At 47.5% G+C, this 24,001-nt stretch overlaps 1 protein-coding gene across 2 annotated transcripts in view; it reads right to left on the bottom strand.

Annotated features, from left to right (window-relative positions):
• ALS2 (alsin Rho guanine nucleotide exchange factor ALS2) overlaps positions 1–24,001 on the bottom strand; it is a 1,262,853-nt gene that overhangs the window by 883,682 nt on the left and 355,170 nt on the right. The window lies entirely within an intron of this gene.

The following is a 24,001-nucleotide window of genomic DNA, read 5'->3' as shown; positions in this document are numbered from 1 at the left end:
GTGCCACCTGTTTTGCCACTGGCTTGGCAGGTTACACAGGAGCGACAAAACTCCTTGGTATCTTCATTCATGTGAGGCCAGTGAAAGTGAGGGACCAGCCTGTCCCAGGTCTTGTTCTGGCCTAAGTGTCCTGCTAGAGGAATATCATGGGCCAAGGTAAGAAGGAAGCCCCTAAATTGCAGAGGTATAACCAACCTCCTGGTTGCACCAGGTTTTGGGTCTCTAGCCTCTGAATAAAGGTGCCCATCATCCCAATACACTTTATGGGTACCTTGAGCATTCCCAGCAGCCTCAGCAGCAGCCAGCTGTCTGAGGGGTTCAAGAGATGGACAGGTTAACTGAGCCTGCCCCAAGTCAGCCCTGGAAGGTTCCCCTGTCCCCAGAAACTCAACCTGATCAGGTTCAAGCTCTTCAGGGACAGTTCCTTCAGGGTTCTCTAGATCATCTTCCTGGGAAGGCTGATCATCACTTGGAGGCAGGGGGGAAGGCACAGCCTTAACCCTCCTGTTCTTCTTCTTGGTAGGTGCTTGGTCCATTGTTCCAGGATCCAAGACCTGTGGTTCAGTAAGGCACTTTTTGGCCTGTGACCTGGTCACAGCAAGGACATGTGGTGATATACCTAACATCTCTGCATGTGTCCTGTACTCCACTTCTGACCATAGAGAACTCTCTAGGTCATTGCCCAACAAACATTCTACAGGGAGGTCTGCACTAACCACAACCCTTTTGAGGACAGTTACCCCTCCCCACGAGAAGTTAACAACAGCCACACTATGTGAAGTAGTGGCATTGCTGGCATTGGTCACCAGGTAATTCTCACCTGGTATGTACTGTCCAGGGTCCACAAAGCCTGGTGTCACCATAGTGACACTGGCACATGTGTCCCTGTAGGCTTGAGCCACTTTTTCATTTATTAAAGGAGTCTGTCTCTACTTGCCCAGGTTACTGGGGCTCACAGTCAGGGACAAATCCATGTCCCCATCAGAGATCAAGACTGCCTGTGTCAGGGTTCTGTCTAAGTCAGAATCTCCTTCAGTTCCCATAGTGATTCCCACTACACCCTTTGTCTGGGGACCAACACTGCTAACAGTAGTACTGGGAGCAGGTGCCTTAGGGGCAACAGTGTTGGGGGCTCCACCCTTCTTACAATCACTAGTCCAGTGAGTTGTATTCTTGCAAGATTTGCACCAGGGTTTCTTTGGACCTTCTTTCTTCTTCCCTTTAGGCTGGGACCCACCCTCGTTAGTACTAGTTTGGGGCCCTGTTGAAGACTTCTGGTCTTTAGATTTCTGATCTCCACCCTTTTGGTCTGTTTTCTTCTGATCACCCCCTTGGCCCTGGTTCTGGTTCTTTTGCTTAACCCTGGTTCTGACCCATTTGTCTGCCTTCTTTCCCAATTCTTGGGGAGAGGTCAGATCTGAGTCAACCAAGTGTTAATGCAGTTGCTGGTTCTGACAGTTGTTTAAAATCTGTTCTCTCATCATTAAATTGTACAATCCTGTATAATCAGATACCTTACTTCCCAGCAACCAACCCTCCAAAGCCTTAGTGGCACATTCAATGTATTCAGACCAGTCCTGAGTCTGTGTCTTCTGGGTGTCTCTGAACATTAACCTGTACTGTTCAGTGGTTAAGCCTAACCCATCAACTAGGACACTCTTCAGGGCTCTGTAGTTTCTGACATCCTCCTCTCTAACAGTGAGGAGTCTATCTCTGCCTCTACCTTCAAAGGAGAGCCATAAGATTGCTGCCCACTGGTCTTCAGGAACCTGATGCACTTTGCAGGCTCTCTCAAGAGCAGTCATCCACTTGTGGATATCATCCCCACTTTTGTAGGGGGGCACAACCTTGGACAGGTTCCTATTATCAAAGACCCTATCTTTGTCCTTAGGGACAATGCTGCCACCAGTGGGTATAGACCCACTCTCTCTAGGTTGCCTAGCCTTACTCAGTTTCTCTTCCATCAGAGCTACTTCTAGCTCCTGTCTCCTGATTCTCAGCTGAGCTTCCTTCATTCTGGCCTCATGCTCCCTCCTCTGAGGGCTGGTCATCCCGCTTCTGGGTCGACCTTGAGAGCCTCTAGAGGCATGAGAAGCATTAGACTCACCTGAGTGATTCCTCTGCCTCCCAAACCCCTGGTTAAGTCCACTAGGGAGATCCAATGGGGTGATCCCATTGTCAGTCCCCAGTAGCCTTAAGTTAGCTGGGCCACGTATAACACTTGGCACTGGGCTAGTTCTCACTTCATCCCCACTACCTTCTGTATCAGTACCCTTATCACTTTCATCCTCTGTAGTATGATTCTCATCTAAGGGGTGACTATTGGAAAGGGGTACCTCAGTAGCATCTTCAGAAGGGGGGCCTCCTGTTCCAGTCCCTAAGGGGCCTAACTGGGAGGCTTTCTTGAGAGCTCTCTGATCTTCATCAGCTTGTAAGAGTTCTCTGAGTTCAGCAGAGGTAGGGTTCTTGGGCTGTTTAAGGCCCCTGATATTTGCCAACTGCCTGAGCTCATTTTGATTTAGGGTAGCAAAGAGAGTTGGTGCCCTCTGGGGGTCACTCTCGACAGAGATGGGTACTTTGGACCCCTCTGCCCCCTCCATTGCTCTTAAGTGTGGGTGGATGTGTTGCAACTACCTACACTTGGGTTTTCCTACTAAACCTATCTAGTAGTTGTAGTCAGGGTGTGCTACTCCCTTTGCTCTACAACAACTAAGTTCAGTAGAACTTAAGTATATCTAATCTTGTTTTATATGTACCTAAAGGTACCTATATGATCTTTCAATTGGTAACAAAGAGATTACAGAGGTAAAACACAGCAAGCTCAAATCCAACCGCTGCTCACCAATGTGAGAAGTTGGCCTGGTATATGATGTTCACTAGTTAAAGTGACCACCTTGTACCATGCCAAGCAACCCTTATGGTGTGGTTGTAAGTCAACCTTTTCGGACTAGCTGCCCTAGTGTTAGCGTAGGCTAAGCAGTCTTTGAGGCTAAACTCGTTAAAGCGTGTTAAGCAGGCTGTTTTACCGTATGTATCCCCCTTTTATACCAATGAAAGGACACCACACAGATATATATTCAAAATATATATGTATTTATTACTCAAAGTATCCCCTAGACTCTTTATGAGCACAGGAGCACAAATCGTTAAACAAGACAGCGTTATAATATACAGAAGTTGCACTTTATATGGATGGGCCCTGGTGGCCACTCAAACCATATACTAAAATAGTGGTATAAGTACCACGAACAGGAAAGGGAAAAGGCCTAGGGCCTCTAGAATCGCTGGGCCTACAAGGAGCTAACTTCAGTTAGTGACCAGGAGGTCCACGGGTCGCGTGTGCAGTGAGGAAAGTTACACGCGGGCTCCCATAGGTTTTCAATGGGTGCGTAAAAGTTCAAAAGTTATCCTAGAAGGGTCTTCTGGATGGACTACGAATTTAAGATTCAAAACACAGACACTAGAGATATTTCTCTACACTTGGGCACCAGAGTGCCAGCTTTACCTCACCCACAGGAAGCGGGTGCATAGGTCTCAAAGTGCGTCAGGTTTCGTCTATCGATTCAATGGAGCCTGACGACAAAGATGCTGCAGGCGGTCGGTCCAGAAGAGATGCGGTGGATCCAAGAGTGGATCCGAGTTGTAGAAGACCTGAAAGCAGAGGGGACAGTGTTCACAGTCACTAGCCAGTGACCGGCGTGGCACCAGGTAGGTACCAGGCGATGTCGGGTGCAAACAGGTGATGAGGTGTAGCTTGTCTCCGCAGCCACGTGGTCCCTGAAGGTCGACGACGTCCAGGAGTCGGTTCACGAGCTGTCCCACGCAGGCTCTCGCTGTCGGCGACTCGAAGGAATCAAACAAGCCTTGGCAAAAGCAGAAGTCATGAAGAATGAAGAAAGCTGTTTACTCGGACCAGCAAGGTCAGAGGGGCTGCTCCTTTGGAGGGAAGCAGGGGCCAGTCTGGAGCAACCAGACCAGTGTCGTAGTTTTCAAGGTTCGTCGCCAAAATGGCCACTAGCCAACGGGCCAGGGACCGGGCAGGCGCGTCGAGATGCAAAGTGCAGAGGGGCCCCACGCAGATCGTGGAGATGCTGGAGGGCTCACCTTTGGTGCAGATGCTGCTCGGATGTTGGGCTTCTCAGGACCCAATGTAGAAGGAAACAATGGTTCTGAATGGCCTATGAAGGTCCAGGACAGAGAGGAGCCCTTAAGAGGGCAGGTGATTTAGTATAGGTACAAAGACTCATACAGGAGAGTGATACTTAATATTAAGTATCACTCTCCCGTATGTCTGCTGTGTTCAAATAAGATTGACCACAAGAAGTTATCATTCTACTATCGACTGTTGAAAGCGGAGATTGTAAACTTCTACTCTTGATTTATACAAGAGCATATTTCCAGGGGTCAACTTTTAAATCTACTTTGTCCTGAAGATGGTCTTACGCATTGAAATTTAAAAGACCGAAACGTCGACTTCTCACACTGTTTTCTACATAATTTTTGAATATTGTTGAGAAAAAGTGTTTGATCTATCTTTAGTGAAGGAACTATTGAATGTACTCCTTTCCTTCCGAATTTATGTATAGCTGTCCACATTTTAGGTACCCTAAATAACATTTATTGATATAAATTTGACTTTCTCTACACACCTTTTGCTTCTTATGATTATTTGACTATTTGATTATCAGATTTGACTACTTTGAGGTGATACACATATATATGACAAAAGCATAGTGTACAGCCTACAATACTTGAACTCCATGTGAGATTTTATCTATAGGTATACATTTATCCTATATTGAACAAATATATAACAGAGTATTCTAAAAAAATCCCTTGAAGGCATCCTTCTACCAGTACATTCGCATTTACCCAAGCCCTCAAGGGTATATTGGGTTGTCCACTTTATATATCAATTAATGATCAAGAGCCAGCTCTGCACACACACACACCTATGTTTTCTCTCTCTGCTGTGTAATCACCACGAGCATGGAGCAAAATCTATTCAATTCATTTTTATGCCAATTTCATTGTGAAATAATGTTGTTGCTTCTGTGAAAAGGTGATTAAAACATTAAAACTGCATGCAATGAGCTAACTGCTCTGATGTATAACTCTACAAACTTCTTAGCACTGACCTCGGTTAGGACAGCTAATTATTTCTTAGGACTGTGAAGTAGAATGAAATAAATTTGTTATTAACTTGGTTAGAGACACTGAGGGGCTTTGAACTTGAGATAATATCCACTCTGCATAATACTGAGCACCCATTAGTCTTTTGTGGCCCTTTGCCACTCTTGCAGATGTTTTGGAAAATCTTTCTCTAAAGGTGTGCCACCTGGAGGAAGGGCAAAAGGGAAGTCACAGTTTCCCTGCCAGAGTCTATCCTGCAGCTGCTGAGGGTTGATTACCACCTTTTCCTCTCAGTCGACATAGTTCCTGGCATTGCTCCTTCTTTTGATGTTACTGCTGATACAAATGAGGTTTTGAATCCACCAAATCAATAAAGGTGGCCATGGTTCTTGAAATTGTGCTTACTAAACTTTTCCACCTCTCAAGAACAACCATTTTCAAAGTATCCTTTTAGGACTTTATTCTTTGCATTTCTACATCGGCATGGGATCACAAGAGAGCGCTGCCTGCAATGCAAGATTGACAATTAATTTTTGAGATGCTTTGGATCAGAAAATAACTTTATATCACTAACTAAAATGCGCCTGTAGCTGCATTTTTCGGATTAGAAAGCATCATCGTGTCAGATCAGTTATCTATGCATCTTTGGAGAGGAATCAGTTATACCTTCCCAGTAAAGTGGAAGCACTTGCAGCATTCACTGATGTAGCTGAAGTGTCACACATATTTCGATCCCATTGAATAATCGCTTGCTCTCCTTATCTAGAGGATGCATAAATAAATGATCAGTGGCATGACCTTTCTTACTGTTGAGATGATAACTGAGTCTGGTGGACAGTCCTTTCAGAGAAACACAGGGTTCTGTTCAGGAGGTCTTTACTTTTTCAGAAAAAGTATTGAGTCCCCTAACTCACCAGTTAGACCCACAGATAGGAGCAGCAGCGGTATACCTGGATGCCACTTAAGAGTTTGACTCCCTCAAATGTGAATTTCCCTTCACAATACATAAGAGAATGGGGATGCCACAATCATTCATGTACTGGATCATGCTGCTCAGCTCCTGCCCCTATGCATGGATGAGCGTCAATGCTTGGTATCTATGCAAACAGATATATCCTAAGGCACACCATAGGGGTTAGGGGTGTCCTCGTCCCCTATGTTATTCACCAAAGTGTTCAGTCACTGGCCTGGCAACTGAGGCAACATTCACGGTCGGACTGGGAGGAACCCAAACCAACCCTTGCAATTTTGTTGTATCAGCCCCCTGCTGCAAAACCGGCCCTCATTAACAAAACCAGCACCCACCGCTGCAAAACAGGCACCCACTCTTCCGGCCTCCCGGGGAAATGCTCAATGACCGCTACGGCTAGTCAGACCCTGGCAACATTCATCAGACAGTGCCCTTTACTTTGTCATGTAAACTTTTCATTTCCCTCTATGCAGATCATATGATAGTCTTAATGTCAAACACACAAAGCAATCTCTGTCCAATTATACATGAGTATATAAGATTCGGCTTCCTTTCAGTGCTTATTATAAATTGGGGTAAATCATTAAAATTCCCTCAAACTCAAATAAATCCATGGGCAAGTGCTCTCTTAAATGATGTGACATCTCTGTAAAATATGTGGGAGCGTAGATCACCGACGACACTGTAATATATGAGAATTATAGTACTACCATCTCCAAGATGGAAGACTTGGTGGGGCACATAGCTTTAATGAAGACTGTAATGCTCCTAAAGTTACTTGGGGAGAGGAGTTGGCGTAACAGATAGGGCAGTCGACCTTGAATCTAGGAAACTGGGTTTGAGTCTCAGCAATGACGCTGACATCCAGTGATTCTGGGCAAATCACTTAATCTCCACGTGCCTAACAAAAATGAATGTGTCCTCATGTAATGCAACTGGTGCTATGTAAAACGCTCTGATACCCGATTCGGGTCAAGTTCGCGCTATATAAAACACTGTAAAATAAAAAAGATAAAAATACTTTACTTCTTCATTAACATTCCCATCTCCCTCGTTCACCATTTCTTTCAAACCTTCAGGTCCCTAATGATAAGGCCGTTAAAGGATATATGGGCATGAAAACCAGCCCTGACTCAAGTGGGAGGTTTTGACCTTACCTTATCAACAAGGGGAATTCACGGCTTCAGATTAGGAGCTCTACTATCTCTGTGCCCAGGCCCAGTTTGTTCAGCATTGGTACTAACCACCACTATATATGCCTATATGCCGCATACTGGGACAAAAAGGGATGATGAATCTTCACCTCTAGTCCATAACATGTCAGATAATTACCCCACAATATGTCAACTATTGGCACATTTACATGTACCAAGCAGGCCTGGGACAAATTGCATGTTAGAGCTGGTATGGGTACTCTATACTATCCTGCCTTCCGCTACTCAACAAGTTGAAATTGCCCTTATCATGTAAGGAGCAACTCTGCCACCCAATTGTGGTCTCTTGAGCCTATTAAGCTAGGTGATCTATTCTAGGATGGGCACTTTATTCAAATCTGAACAATCACTGAGGAGTGCAATCATACTCCCCAAAACAAACTTACCTTCGGTAACGCCTTTTCTGGTGAATACTCTTTCTAAACGCAGAACCCTCACTTTAAGAATATCCCAGGAGCCGATCCAGAGGATTTTTCAGCATATCTCTACAGGCCAGTAAATGTTGTTGTGTGGCTTCAAATCAGCTCCACTAAGCCCCGGGAATGTGTTGGCTGGAGCTGCATAAAGGCGCCACTGTAGCACACTGACGTCAGTTTCTTTCTGGAAACCATCCACACCTACAGATGCAGAGCTCAAAGACTGATCGTTCTAATTTGGGACCTTTTATGATGGAAAAGAGTCAATTCCACAGAACAAGAAAACGGGAGGGCGATGAAAAATCTGCGTTAAGAGTAACCACAAGAAGGATTATGTTACTTAACCAGTAAGCATCTGTTCTAGGCATGCAGAGCTGTAGATTCATATGCTTTGCATACTCCTGCAATCTAGTGTTGGGTCCTGATGTTTGAAAGTTGTTTTTCTTTTAAGATGTCTTTCCAGTCAAGAGGCAAGGTGACTCCTCTTTTTGGTGATAGTGCGTATGGGCATCGACTCCATTGTTAGATTGTTTTTCCGCAACAGGGTGAGAATGGAGTAAGTGAGTGTAGTAAAGACATGTCCATGCGTAGATAATGTAAATAATGAGAACTGCAACAACTACAGGTGCCCGGGGAGGTGGGAGGGCGCAAGTGAATCTACAGCTCAACATGCTAAGAACAGATGCTTACTGGGTAAGTAAAATAATCCGTTCAAGGCATGTGTGCTGTAGATACACGTGCTTTGCATAGTCTATGTAGCAGGATTCTTTCAAAGTGGTGGCTAACCAGTAGATGTTGCAGTTGTCTAAAAAAGTGTATTTAGCACTGCTTGCCCCACATTGGCTTGTTGAAGTGCGAATACATCCACAAAACAGCGTTTAGTAAATGGGTGAGGTGTAGACCATATTGCTGTCTTACAGATGTCAGCTATAGGAATGTTACCTAACAAGGCCAGAGATGCCCCTAATTTGTGAATGGAATGCGCTCTAGAGGGTATAGAGAAATGTATGTTTGCTTTTGCGTAGCAAGTTTGAATGCACTTAACAATCCATCTTGAAATGCCAGGTTTAGAAATAGGATTACCTTTGTGAGGTGGTGTAAATGAAACAAACAGTAGCTTTGTTTTACGTAAATCTTTTGTCCTTTTGAGATAATACAATAAAGCTCTTCTGACGTCAAGGGAGTGAAGAGCCGTGGACTCAGAAGTCCGATCCCTTCTTTGGAATGACTGTCCTCCTCGCATCTCATTGCCAAAACTCACGGAGCGTTGGTTTGACGGTGAAATTGCCGTCCCTGCGCTTAAAGGTTATTACTGGGCCTCCCAGCTGGTGGTCACGAATCATTGGGTACACTGGCCGGTAACTGATTCTGCATACAGGATAGTTCGATATAACATGGCACCAGGGTCATATCAACAGGTACTGTATGGAGGAAAGTCACATAGTCCAAGGTATATTCCTACGGTGACTACAGTCTGGCACGCGGCCACGTCTGCAATGGGATGGAAAAACAAGATTACGCAGGCCACTTCCCTTCTAAAGACGGATAAACTGGGGCTTTTGGCAAAATGTGCTGGATTTGACAAATGGCATCTTATTGGGCTCTATAGGGTAGGAGACGTCTGGGCGGGAGGTAAAATAATGCTCTTTACTAACAAAGAGATTATGAATTGAGTGTGGGGTAAACCTTTAGATACCTACTGGTCAGGAGTGCGTTGCTCAGGGCTATTGCTAAGGATGCAGTTCTACCAGCAGCCTCGCCATTGAAGGATAGACTTCTTGAAGACTACCTCAAAGACAAAGCAATCTCCTTGACTTATAGGAAGATATTAAACAACAACCCAGGCGCTTTAGAGAACACCTGAGCCACTTGGGTGGAGGATGTGGGTGATCTAGATGACGATAAGTGGCGGGAGGCATTGGCATCCCCCCAGGAGGTGGCTATTCAGTCCAGGTTCAAGTTAATACAGCTTAAACTTCTGCATCGAGTACATTATACCAGTGTGAGGCTGGTTAGAATGGGTATCTTGAGCTCCACATTATGCCCTAGAGGATGTGGCCAGGAAGGGACGTATCTACACCAGTGGTGAGACTGCCCAATAATACACTCGTATTGGGGGAAGGTAACATCCAAAATGTGAGAAGTCTGCAAGAAATCTATGGAAGTCACGCCCCGGTTATGTCTGCCTAATATATAGGAGGCCACTGATTTGACGGCAAAAGAAGGAATTTGGGTCACCTTGGGAAATGTGGTGGCCAAACATAACACTGCCAGAACCTGGAAGGGAGACACGGCGCCCAAATTCTGTGATTGGGTGACCGATATGGACTGGTGCATGCAGATGGAGAGAGTAATATATGAGGCGAGGGGGTGCCCACAAAAATGGACAAAGATAGGTGGGCGGCTATAGGACCACACATCAGTGTGATATCTGGGCTTGAGAATTCCTTGGAAAGAAGGTATTGAAAGGATTTATGGTAATACCCATGAAGTTCTTTAAATAAGAATGAGATGAAATTAATGAATGCAACCCCTCCTCCTTTCCAAAGTCTCTTTTTTAAAATAGGATATGGTAGTTTAGTGCGAGGAGACTAAGGACTTGATTTAATGTGTGGATGGTAGCCTGCTATCCCTCAGGGTGGCAGAGGATATTATATATCCAGCGGTTATCTCTTTGCCTCCAGAGGAATCCCCTTTACAGCAGTTCACCTGAAGGAATTGCAAGTTTGGTGCAAGGGCGCCATCTATCAGCCAGCTGTGAAACCAAACATTTGTCTTTGAAAAACAAACACCCAAGGTATGAAAAGGGAGGGGGGGTTCAGCCTTCTTATTTAGGTCTCGCCTACGCAGTGCGCATGCGCTGCTTAGGAGGGGACCTCTTGTAATCGACTCGCTTTTTTGGCCAAAAACGTGCATGCGTTGCATTGCTTTCAGTGGCAACGGATGCACGTTTGGCGATTCCCTTGTGGGAGCGAGCTTGAAACCATCTGTTTGTAATTAACTTGCAAACAGATGATGCCCTTGGCTCGCTCCCGCAAGGGAAGCGCTCTGCGAGTCTCGCTCGTTTAACTTTGAAACTGAGCGCGGCGCCGCTTCACGGACACCGCGCTCGGTTTATTTATATATTTCTTAACTTTAGCACTGAGCGCAGCGCCCGCTTCAAGGACACCGCGCTCAGTGTTGGAGTTAAGAAATATATAAAGAAACCGAGGGCGGTGTCCGTGAAGCGGCGCCGTGCTCAGTTTTAAACTTAAGCATTTGCAATGCAATCAGACCGATTACATTGCAAATGCTTGTTACAGTTGATTTTGAATGGCGGTTGGTTTTCCTATTGATGCATGAAATATGTGGCTAGTAATTGCACTCTTTGCTTCAGATCACATGTATGGCCCTACATGCAGACTTGTCCTGGTGGCCTGGGTCACTGGTTCATATCGTGAATGCCGTACCAATTGATGCCTCATTGCGGCTACTAGTATCAAATTGAATTTGGTTTTAATTTGAATAGGAGGTCACACCCGGAACTTTCCCCTGGTCAGCTGTTGCCACCTTGATAAATGGTAGGTGTTTTCCCACCACACTTCAGGGTGTCTGTGGGCGTGCACATGGTCAGTGGCACTTAGTTAACGGTGCGATGGTAACTCTACATCTGTCCTCCTGCTAGTTGCATGTTTGAGATTGGTTTACGTTTTGTCGGCAGTGTCAAGAGCCTCGGTGATACTGACATTTGTTTTTCCCGGCTTACGAATGGGGCCAAAAAATTCCAGTTGTAATTTGCCTTACAAACGTGTACCACATGCTTGTAATGTGCTTTACAGATGTGCACATGCCTGTAATTTGCTTTACAGATGTGCACATGCCTGTAATTATTTTTACAGACGTGCACATGCCTTTCAAAAGTTAACTGTGAGCAAACCTTTCCAGCGCCAAGTGCAATATGAGCAAAAACGTGTGCAAATAGTACGACCGTTTCTGTTCCTGCTGATATAAGCAAAGGTCCTTTCCACTGCCAGCACATACAGTATTAGTGCAGCAGTAGGGTGGGCATAGGCTGTCGTTGATTATTGATGGGGACGATAGCCATCGGTGGTGAATTGTCCACGGAGACCGCTGATGGTGCTGTAGCATCGGTCAGTGCATTGGACCAGTGCAAAGCCCAGAGACCAGTGATGCCAGGTCAAGGTGGGCCTCACACCAACAAGGGAAGAAGGAGGATGGTGCGTGCCTGCAGAGGGCGCCTTCCAGCCTAGCGTCTTCGTACTGGGTATGACGGGTCTCGGCGCTTCCCAGAACAACAGAACAAAGCCTCTGTGTCCTCCTGTCCCGTCACACCAGTCTCCTCCACTGCAGACTCCTGGGAAGCCCTGGGGTGCGCTGTCAAATGCAAAAATAACAATTGATGGACAGAATGCAGAACAATGTCATACATTCACCCCAGTACAGAGATCTGGGCCTAAATCCATCGTTTTTTTGCTCACCATGCCATTCCAGTTTGAACCCAGCCATATGCAAATCAGTCTTGACCTTGTGCCCCATAGGAACAGTCCAGCCCGAACTGCCAAGCCAGGTCCTCCCTGGACTGGAAACAAGCATCCTAGGACCGGTTTCGGGCTTTCAGCCCTCGTCAGCCAGGATAGCTTGATTCCAGTGGCATGGAGAGCAAGGGACTCACGTCTGAGTATACCCTTCCCACTCGGGGTGACAAATGCAAAAATAACAATTGATGGACAGAATGCAGAACAATGTCATACATTCACCCCAGTACAGAGATCTGGGCCTAAATCCATCGTTTTTTTGCTCACCATGCCATTCCAGTTTGAACCCAGCCATATGCAAATCAGTCTTGACCCTGTGCCCCATGGGAACAGTCCAGCCCGAACTGCCAAGCCAGGTCCTCCCTGGACTGGAAACAAGCATCCTAGGACCGGTTTCGGGGTTTCACCCCTCTTCAGCCAGGATAGCTTGATTCCAGTGGCATGGAGAGCAAGGGACTCACGTCTGAGCATACCCTTCCCACTCGGGGTGACAAATGCAAAAATAACAATTGATGGACAGAATGCAGAACAATGTCATACATTCACCCCAGTACAGAGATCTGGGCCTAAATCCATCGTTTTTTTGCTCACCATGCCATTCCAGTTTGAACCCAGCCATATGCAAATCAGTCTTGACCCTGTGCCCCATGGGAACAGTCCAGCCCGAACTGCCAAGCCAGGTCCTCCCTGGACTGGAAACAAGCATCCTAGGACCGGTTTCGGGCTTTCAGCCCTCGTCAGCCAGGATAGCTTGATTCCAGTGGCATGGAGAGCAAGGGACTCACGTCTGAGCATACCCTTCCCACTCGGGGTGACAAATGCAAAAATAACATTTGATGGACAGAATGCAGAACAATGTCATACATTCACCCCAGTACAGAGATCTGGGCCTAAATCCATCGTTTTTTTGCTCACCATGCCATTCCAGTTTGAACCCAGCCATATGCAAATCAGTCTTGACCCTGTGCCCCATGGGAACAGTCCAGCCCGAACTGCCAAGCCAGGTCCTCCCTGGACTGGAAACAAGCATCCTAGGACCGGTTTCGGGCTTTCAGCCCTCGTCAGCCAGGATAGCTTGATTCCAGTGGCATGGAGAGCAAGGGACTCACGTCTGAGCATACCCTTCCCACTCGGGGTGACAAATGCAAAAATAACAATTGATGGACAGAATGCAGAACAATGTCATACATTCACCCCAGTACAGAGATCTGGGCCTAAATCCATCGTTTTTTTGCTCACCATGCCATTCCAGTTTGAACCCAGCCATATGCAAATCAGTCTTGACCCTGTGCCCCATGGGAACAGTCCAGCCCGAACTGCCAAGCCAGGTCCTCCCTGGACTGGAAACAAGCATCCTAGGACCGGTTTCGGGCTTTCAGCCCTCGTCAGCCAGGATAGCTTGATTCCAGTGGCATGGAGAGCAAGGGACTCACGTCTGAGCATACCCTTCCCACTCGGGGTGACAAATGCAAAAATAACAATTGATGGACAGAATGCAGAACAATGTCATACATTCACCCCAGTACAGAGATCTGGGCCTAAATCCATCGTTTTTTTGCTCACCATGCCATTCCAGTTTGAACCCAGCCATATGCAAATCAGTCTTGACCCTGTGCCCCATGGGAACAGTCCAGCCCGAACTGCCAAGCCAGGTCCTCCCTGGACTGGAAACAAGCATCCTAGGACCGGTTTCGGGCTTTCAGCCCTCGTCAGCCAGGATAGCTTGATTCCAGTGGCATGGAGAGCAAGGGACTCACGTCTGAGCATACCCTTCCCACTCGGGGTGACAAATGCAAAAATAACAATTGATGGACAGAATGCAGAACAATGTCATACATTCACCCCAGTACAGAGATCTGGGCCTAAATCCATCGTTTTTTTGCTCACCATGCCATTCCAGTTTGAACCCAGCCATATGCAAATCAGTCTTGACCCTGTGCCCCATGGGAACAGTCCAGCCCGAACTGCCAAGCCAGGTCCTCCCTGGACTGGAAACAAGCATCCTAGGACCGGTTTCGGGCTTTCAGCCCTCGTCAGCCAGGATAGCTTGATTCCAGTGGCATGGAGAGCAAGGGACTCACGTCTGAGCATACCCTTCCCACTCGGGGTGACAAATGCAAAAATAACAATTGATGGACAGAATGCAGAACAATGTCATACATTCACCCCAGTACAGAGATCTGGGCCTAAATCCATCGTTTTTTTGCTCACCATGCCATTCCAGTTTGAACCCAGCCATATGCAAATCAGTCTTGACCCTGTGCCCCAAGGGAACAGTCCAGCCCGAACTGCCAAGCCACGTCCTCCCTGGACTGGAAACAAGCATCCTAGGACCGGTTTCGGGCTTTCAGCCCTCGTCAGCCAGGATAGCTTGATTCCAGTGGCATGGAGAGCAAGGGACTCACGTCTGAGCATACCCTTCCCACTCGGGGTGACAAATGCAAAAATAACAATTGATGGACAGAATGCAGAACAATGTCATACATTCACCCCAGTACAGAGATCTGGGCCTAAATCCATTGTTTTTTTGCTCGCCATGCCATTCCAGTTTGAACCCAGCCATATGCAAATCAGTCTTGACCCTGTGCCCCATGGGAACAGTCCAGCCCGAACTGCCAAGCCAGGTCCTCCCTGGACTGGAAACAAGCATCCTAGGACCGGTTTCGGGCTTTCAGCCCTCGTCAGCCAGGATAGCTTGATTCCAGTGGCATGGAGAGCAAGGGACTCACGTCTGAGCATACCCTTCCCACTCGGGGTGACAAATGCAAAAATAACAATTGATGGACAGAATGCAGAACAATGTCATACATTCACCCCAGTACAGAGATCTGGGCCTAAATCCATCGTTTTTTTGCTCACCATGCCATTCCAGTTTGAACCCAGCCATATGCAAATCAGTCTTGACCCTGTGCCCCATGGGAACAGTCCAGCCCGAACTGCCAAGCCAGGTCCTCCCTGGACTGGAAACAAGCATCCTAGGATCGATGATGGATCAAACCCAGATCTGTTGACTGGGTGTGAGTATTTGATTGGTTCTGATGCTCCGTCCATCACCACCCCCTTTTGTACCGCTTTGTTCGCCATAAGTTGGCAGGGTATGCTCAGACGTGAGTCCCTTGCTCACTTTGCCACTGGATTCAAGCAAGCCTGGCTGAAGACGGCTGAAATGCCAGAAACCGGTCCTAGGAAGCTTGTTTCCGGTCCAGGGAAGGCATGGCTTGGCAGTTTGGGCTGGACTGTTCCCATGAGGCACAGGGTCAGACTGATTTGCATATGGCCATGTCTGAACTGGGGTGGCAGAGTGGGCTAAAGAACGGTGATGGATCAAACCCAGATCTGTTGACTGGGTGTGAGTATTTGATTGGTTCTGATGCTCCGTCCATCACCACCCCCTTTTGTACCGCTTTGTTCGCCATAAGTTGGCAGGGTATGCTCAGACGTGAGTCCCTTGCTCACTTTGCCACTGGATTCAAGCAAGCCTGGCTGAAGACGGCTGAAATGCCAGAAACCGGTCCTAGGAAGCTTGTTTCCGGTCCAGGGAAGGCATGGCTTGGCAGTTTGGGCTGGACTGTTCCCATGAGGCACAGGGTCAGACTGATTTGCATATGGCCATGTCTGAACTAGGGTGGCAGAGTGGGCTAAAGAACGGTGATGGATCAAACCCAGATCTGTTGACTGGGTGTGAGTATTTGATTGGTTCTGATGCTCCGTCCATCACCACCCCCTTTTGTACCGCTTTGTTCGCCATAAGTTGGCAGGGTATGCTCAGACGTGAGTCCCTTGCTCACTTTGCCACTGGATTCAAGCAAGCCTGGCTGAAGACGGCTGAAATGCCAGAAACCGGTCCTAGGAAGCTTGTTTCCGGTCCAGGGAAGGCATGGCTTGGCAGTTTGGGCTGGACTGGACTGTTCCCATGAGGCACAGGGTCAGACTGATTTGCATATGGCCATGTCTGAACTGGGGTGGCAGAGTGGGCTAAAGAACGGTGATGGATCAAACCCAGATCTGTTGACTGCGTGTGAGTATTTGATTGGTTCTGATGCTCCGTCCATCACCACCCCCTTTTGTACCGCTTTGTTCGCCATAAGTTGGCAGGGTATGCTCAGACGTGAGTCCCTTGCTCACTTTGCCACTGGATTCAAGCAAGCCTGGCTGAAGACGGCTGAAATGCCAGAAACCGGTCCTAGGAAGCTTGTTTCCGGTCCAGGGAAGGCATGGCTTGGCAGTTTGGGCTGGACTGTTCCCATGAGGCACAGGGTCAGACTGATTTGCATATGGCCATGTCTGAACTGGGGTGGCAGAGTGGGCTAAAGAACGGTGATGGATCAAACCCAGATCTGTTGACTGGGTGTGAGTATTTGATTGGTTCTGATGCTCCGTCCATCACCACCCCCTTTTGTACCGCTTTGTTCGCCATAAGTTGGCAGGGTATGCTCAGACGTGAGTCCCTTGCTCACTTTGCCACGGGATTCAAGCAAGCCTGGCTGAAGACGGCTGAAATGCCAGAAACCGGTCCTAGGAAGCTTGTTTCCGGTCCAGGGAAGGCATGGCTTGGCAGTTTGGGCTGGACTGTTCCCATGAGGCACAGGGTCAGACTGATTTGCATATGGCCATGTCTGAACTGGGGTGGCAGAGTGGGCTAAAGAACGGTGATGGATCAAACCCAGATCTGTTGACTGGGTGTGAGTATTTGATTGGTTCTGATGCTCCGTCCATCACCACCCCCTTTTGTACTGGGGTGCGCTGTCAGCACCTCCTTCCTTGCATACTCCTTAAACATGGCACATCGCTGGTGTGCGAGGCACCGCAGTCTTCTTACAGCATACAGATGAACCTAGTGGTGCTGCTGGCTTGTCGGCTGCATTGAGAGGAACAATTGTTACTTACCTGTAAACAGGTGGTTCTCCAGTATTGGTGTCTTTCATAGATTCACATGCTTGAATATTCCCCGTCGTCGGAGTGGGAGTCCCACGGTAAATAAAATAGCAATATATACATATATATATGTAGTAAAATATATACATAAGTAATCATATAATTAGTGCATATAGGTGTAAAACACACATAGTGTACCTATAAGAGAAAAACTCCATAGGAATACAATGGAGAGAGACAAAAGACCTTTGTAGTCTATCTCTGTCATTATGTAAGTCCGAACTCCAGCCAATCAGGCGTCAGCCCCTCTCTAGAACCTTCTCCTCAGAGCCTCTCACCTCAGATTTTCGTAGCACAAGAGTGACTGTAAAGTGCATGAGGAGAAGAGAGCCTCTGAAGGGAGGAGGGAGGGTCGCATGTGAATCTATGAAAGACACCAATACTGGAGAACCACCTGTTTACAGGTAAGTAACAATTGTTCTTCTCCAGTATTAGGGTGTCTTTCATAGATTCACATGCTTGAATATAGAATAGCTAGCAGTAACAATCACCATTGTTTCCATGCCAAATAGATTCAACATATATAGATAATCAATCTTCTATGCATAAAAACAGTATTGAACAACTGTAACATTGTAAATGCATAATATATATGGAAACAATATGGAGGCGGGAGGAAGAGGCTCACCTTACTTAAAAAGATTGCGCAGCACTGCCTGTCCCACTGCAGCATCCTCCTCGCTTAAAGTTGCCAAGCAGTAGTGCTTAGTAAACGTGTGTCTGGTCGACCACGTAGCTGCTCTGCAGATGTGTTGCAAAGAGACTCCAGCAAATAAGGCAGTAGATGATGACACTGCCCTAGTGGAGTGTGCCCTCACTGGAGACTGCAGAGGTTTATTTGCCCTTTGGTGGCAGAAGACAATAGCTGCCGAGATCCAGCGTGCAATCGTTGGTTTAGTAACCTGACGTCCTTTATGACAGCGTCCATAAGCTATAAAAAGTTGATCGGATTTCCTGAAAGAAGCTGTCTTACTGATGTAGAACTTAAGACACCGCTTGACGTCCAAAGAATGTAATCTTTGTTCTGCAGGTGTCTGAGGATTGGCAAAAAAGGTCTTTAATATTACTGGCTCATTAATGTGAAAGTCAGTAGGCACCTTGGGTAGAAATGATGGATTGGTGCGTAACACTGCAGCATCCGGTTTGAACTGCAGGAACGGAGGTTTGATGGTAAAAGCATGGATGTCACTGACACGACGAGAAGACGTTAGTGCCAGAAGTAGAGCTACTTTCCAAGTGAGATATTTTAGGTCGGCCTTGTGAATGGGCTCAAACGGAGGTCTCATCAATTGTGCCAACACAACGTTGAGGTGCCACAACGGAGGAGGACGCCGAACTGGCGGAAATTTCCGGAATAGGCCCTTAAAGAATTGGCGGATTATTCTTGAGGAACACAGGGAACTTGATCCATCTTGCCGGAAACGGGAAATGGCTGCTAGAAAAACCCTTAGGGTTGCATGCGACAGTCCAGAACTGGCTAGGTGCAAGAAGAATGGTAGCAATTGCTCTGCCGTGGAATGTATCGGATGAACTCCGTTAGCAGCACACCAATGGCAGAATCGTTTCCATTTAAACTTGTACGTCCTGATTGTAGAAGGTGCTCTTGCCTGGGCCAAAATATCCCTACAATCCTGGGGGATGTCTAGGTGGGCGAACTCATGGTGTTCAGGTTCCATGCTGATAAGCTCAGTGAGGAGGGATTTGGATGACAAATTCTCCCTTCGCTCATGGTAAGCAGATCCGTCCGATGTTGCAGGAGGATTGGCTGGCATTGGGACAGGAGGAGCAGTTCTGAGAACCACGCTTGCCGTGGCCAGCGCGGGGCTATTAGGATCAGGTGGCAAGGCTGTCTCCTCATCTTCCAAAGAACCCGAGGTATGAGGGGTATTGGAGGAAAGGCGTACGCAAATAGATTGCACCAGTTTATCAAAAGGGCATTCCCTTGTGATTGCTTGTGGGGATGCCAGCTTGCGTAATTTCGGCATTTCCGGTTCTCCGGCGTGGCAAAGAGATCGAGTTGCGGACGGCCCCATAGTTGGAATATCCTCTCTAGAGTGGGTTGGTGTAACTCCCACTCGTGGGTCGACGAGGAGGACCTGCTCAGGGAATCCGCTAGGACATTGGATACTCCTGGCAGGTGGACTGCCGTAAGCAAGATCTGATGACTGAGAGACCAGTCCCAAATTCTTTGAGCTAGCCTGGAGAGACTTGGGGATCTTGTTCCGCCCTGTTTGTTGACATAGTGCATACAGGTTGTGTTGTCTGTCTGTATTAGCACTGACTCTCCTTGGAGCAAAGGCAGAAACGATTTTAGAGCCAGAAAAATCGCCATGAGCTCCAACCTGTTGATGTGCCAAGATCTTTGATGTGTGGACCATCTTCCCTTCACAGAGAGATCCTCCAAATGAGCGCCCCATCCTTCCAATGAGGCGTCTGTTGTGAGTGTTCTGTCCGGTGGCAGCGACAGAAAGGACATGCCTTCCGTCAAGTTGGCTGGAATTGCCCACCATGCGAGTGCTGACTTTATCTGATCTGTGACACATATCATGTCGTGGAAAGATCCCGTTACCTGACGCCACTGAGCATCCAGAGCTTCCTGGATAGGACGTGTCCTCAGCCGGCAATGAGGGATCAAGGCAATGGATGATGACGCCATCCCCAGAAATGATTTTAATAGTCTCACAGAAACTGACTCTCTTGATCTGATCAGAGCCACCAGTCGCAGCATCTTTTTGAGACGCTCCTGGGAGAGGAATGCCTTCGCCGACACAGTCTCCAGAGTTGCGCCCAGGAAATCTCTTTGTTGGTACGGATGAAGTTGGGATTTTTCCACATTTACGGATAGGCCTAAAGAGCGAAACACGTTCTGGCACAGAAGAGTGTGTTGTCGCAGGTGAGTGCTTGACTGAGATTTCAGGAGAAAATCGTCCAGGTATGGAAATATTTGCACTCCCTGGAGGCGCAAATACGCTATTACTGGAGCCAGTACCTTCGTGAACACTCGAGGGGCTGAGCGCAGGCCAAATGGTAACACCTTGAATTGGTAATCGTGTTGACCCACTCGAAAACGCAGGAACTTTCGATGCCGCTGTAAAATAGGGATATGAAAATAGGCATCCTGGAGATCTATAGTCGCCAGAAAATCTTCCTGCAAGAGTAAGCGCAAGATGTCTACCAGCGTCATCATACGGAAGGATTGGCTCTTTATATATTTGTTTAGTGCTCTTAGATCGAGGATGGGCCTCCACTCTCCGTTTTTCTTTGTGATCAAAAAGAACCGGGAATAAAAACCTTTTCCCTTCTGAGACACTGGTACCAGTTCTATAGCTCCTTTTTGCCTTAAAAGTCGGACTTGATGCAACAGTTCTTTCATGTGAGCTGGTGGCGGTCCGGAGGGTGGAGTGGGAGGAGGGAATTTGGTGAATTCTAAGGCGTGTCCCTTCTTCACAATGTCCAAAACCCAACGGTCCTTTGAGATGGAGGACCATTGGGAAAAGAACAGAGAGATTCGACCTCCAACCTTGTCTGTCCGGGAAGAGTCACTGTCTCTTTGATGCGGATCCTCTGTATGAGGATTTTCCTCTATATGACTTGGAGGTTTGCTGCCGTGATGTTTGCTGTTGCTGTCCATAAGAGTAACGGTTGGACCCTTGATTGTAAGGTTTGTATTGTTTATTGTCTTTTCGAAAACTTGAGGAGGTGCCGCGTCCGCGTGCACCACGAAAATTACTCCGCTGAAATTGAAGGTTTCCTAGTGATCTAGCTGTTTCAGTGTCTTTCTTTATGGACTGTAGAGCTTCATCGACGTGGCTCCCAAATAAAGACTCGCCGTCATATGCCATGTTTAAGATCATAGACTGAACCTCCTGACGAAAGGATGTAGATTTTAACCATCCTTGCCTACGCAGAACAGCCGCTCCGGCAAGCTGACGGAAACCCATGCAGGCGATGTCCACTGCACAATCGATTATTTCCGCCGATGCCGCTTCTCCCTCTTGGAGCAACTTCATTGCCTCCAGTTTAGATGGCTCTGGTAACTCCTGAACCACATCCGAGATATCAGCCCAAACTTGTCTGTCATATCGTCCCAGGATGGCCAAGGCATTAGCTGCTCTAACCACCGTAGAGGCCATAGAAGAGAATTTACGCCCTATGGCATCCATCCGACGTCCGTCACGATCCGGAGGCGAGGTGATAGAAGATGCCGGATTTTTCGCCTTACGTTGCGCTGCCTGCGTAACGACCGACTCAGGTTTAGCCTGACCCGTGAGGCATGCTGGGGTTCCTATCGGTGCCTTATATTTCTTTTCCAATCGAGGCACCTGAGCTGGCAAGGTATTCGGTGTTTGCATTAATTTCTTGCCTTCTTCCCAAATAAACTCAACTATGGGAATAGCATGAGTCTGTTTGTAGGGTTGATTCTTGAAATCATAAAGGAAGCAATCTTCCTCCCTGCGCTCCGTTGTTAACTTAAAACGGTGTGATGCCCTTTCCATCAGTTGGTGAAAATTGGCTATGTCCACTGGAGGTGAATCCCCTGTTACTATTTGTGAGGGGGATGGTGTTTGCGCCTGGTAATTATCCCACTCCGCCATATCATCATCATTGTCATCTACATCCCCATCATCATCTGGGATTTCACCCTCTTCTGGGTCCTGAGGGCCTTCCTCTACAGGCTCATAATGAGGCAACACCCTTTCCGGAACCTGTCGTGGAGGTACAGGCGGCATCTGTGGAGCAGGATTTACAATAGGTACCGGTGGAATAATTGCTGGAATCACCGGGGTTGACGGAACCTCTGAACGTTGAGGGGATAGAGGGAACCGTTGGTTGTAGTCGTCCAACATGCGTTGGAGATTAGTAATGAGCGACAGAGGAAGAGTCGCAGTTTTATGCTTCGGAGGGGCCTGGTGTATAAATACCGGATCCTCATCCTCACTACTGACATCCTGGCACTTAATAACCAAGTCGGATGGACTTTGTGCCGTTCCGAAAGACTCCGGTAACCCCTCGGATTCCTGATCCGAATCTGTAGCAAATAATGGTGAGGGAGGCTGTGCAACTCCCAAAGGAATATTATGTTCCTGGCTCTCCAAGCCCACAGTAGGAGGTAATGGTGTCCAAGAAACTCCTTCCCTTCTTGTTTTCTGGGTAGTCGCCACACCGCGTATTCGTACCCTTACGAATGTCTGTGGGGATGTACTCGTCGACGGAGCCGTCGTCGAAGGAATGATGGTCGACGGAATTATCGTCGACGACGTCTGTGGCAACAAGATTGCCGTCGTCGGATTCGCCGTCGACGGGGTCGCCGTCGACGAGGTCGCCGTCGACGGAGCCGCCGTCGACGGAGCCACCGTCGACGGAGCTGCTGCCGACGGAGCCGTCGTCGAGGTCTTCGTAGACAAGGCTTTCGTCGACGGAACCACCGTCGACAGTGTCGTCGTCGGGATCTTCTTTTTCTTCGCCGACGGAATGGGCGTCGACGAGCTCGACGACGTCTTCGTCGACGACACAGTCTTCGTCGACGGAACCTTTACCTTCTTCGTCGACGTCGAAGTAATGGGCACAACAGAAGTCACTGCCCTTGAAGAAGTGATGGTAATCGTCGACGAGGATAACGTCGACATAACGCTCGTCGACGACGAAGCAGCTGACGTCGTCGTCGGGGTCACCGTCGACGAGGTAGAAACAGCAGATCTCGTCGTCGGGAGCATCGTCGACGAGGCTGACAAAGTTTTCCCCGAGGAATAGGAAGTAGACGCCTCAGCAGCCTGAGAACAGTGTCCCATAGGCGACAAAGCAGTAGGTGAAACCACAAAGGTGGCAGTTGTCAGAGGCAAAGCCAGCTTCTTTTTCTTCAGGAAAGGAGATGGTAACTCCTGCACACTACTGCGCTTAGAGGCTGGTTGAGAACGACCAGAAAAGAGACTTTCCACATCAGAGGGAGAGTTATCCTTGTCCTTCAGTCTCTGTAGCCATAAAAGCAGGCGGCCTTCTCTGTCCTTTAGAGTTTTTGTAGAAAAAGTTCTACAAAACTTACATTTTGCCACCTCATGGTCAGGATATAAACAGTAAATACACTTACTGTGTGGGTCCTCAGAGAACAAACGCAGTTTTCCACATGAAGAGCATGGTCTAAACAAAGATTTCTTACTAGAAGACATCCTCACTGACAAAACTGAGCAGAGCTCAGGGAGACTCCCTGTCACACGACGTGCGGTAGAAAATCTGAGGTGAGAGGCTCTGAGGAGAAGGTTCTAGAGAGGGGCTGACGCCTGATTGGCTGGAGTTCGGACTTACATAATGACAGAGATAGACTACAAAGGTCTTTTGTCTCTCTCCATTGTATTCCTATGGAGTTTTTCTCTTATAGGTACACTATGTGTGTTTTACACCTATATGCACTAATTATATGATTACTTATGTATATATTTTACTACATATATATATGTATATATTGCTATTTTATTTACCGTGGGACTCCCACTCCGACGACGGGGAATATTCAAGCATGTGAATCTATGAAAGACACCCTAATACTGGAGAAAGGATACTCAACAGTTACTATGTAAACAAGCATTGGCATAGCCAATAGTTCTTGCCTTTGGGACCTTATAAGTGTTTAGCCATGCAACGGTTAATGTTGTTGCACTAAGGATATTGTGCTGCATAAATAAATACTTATAAGGTCCCAAAAGCGAAACTGATCGGCTATGCCAATGCTTGTTTTTCAGTCCGATATTGCTAGAATTTTCCTGGCAGTAAAGGACAGAAAAAAATATTTCTGACCATCCAGTC

The sequence above is a fragment of the Triturus cristatus genome, chromosome 3_2 (assembly GCF_964204655.1).
Source record: "Triturus cristatus chromosome 3_2, aTriCri1.1, whole genome shotgun sequence".
Lineage (NCBI taxonomy): Eukaryota > Metazoa > Chordata > Amphibia > Caudata > Salamandridae > Triturus > Triturus cristatus.
This window is presented reverse-complemented; position numbering and strand designations above follow the sequence as displayed.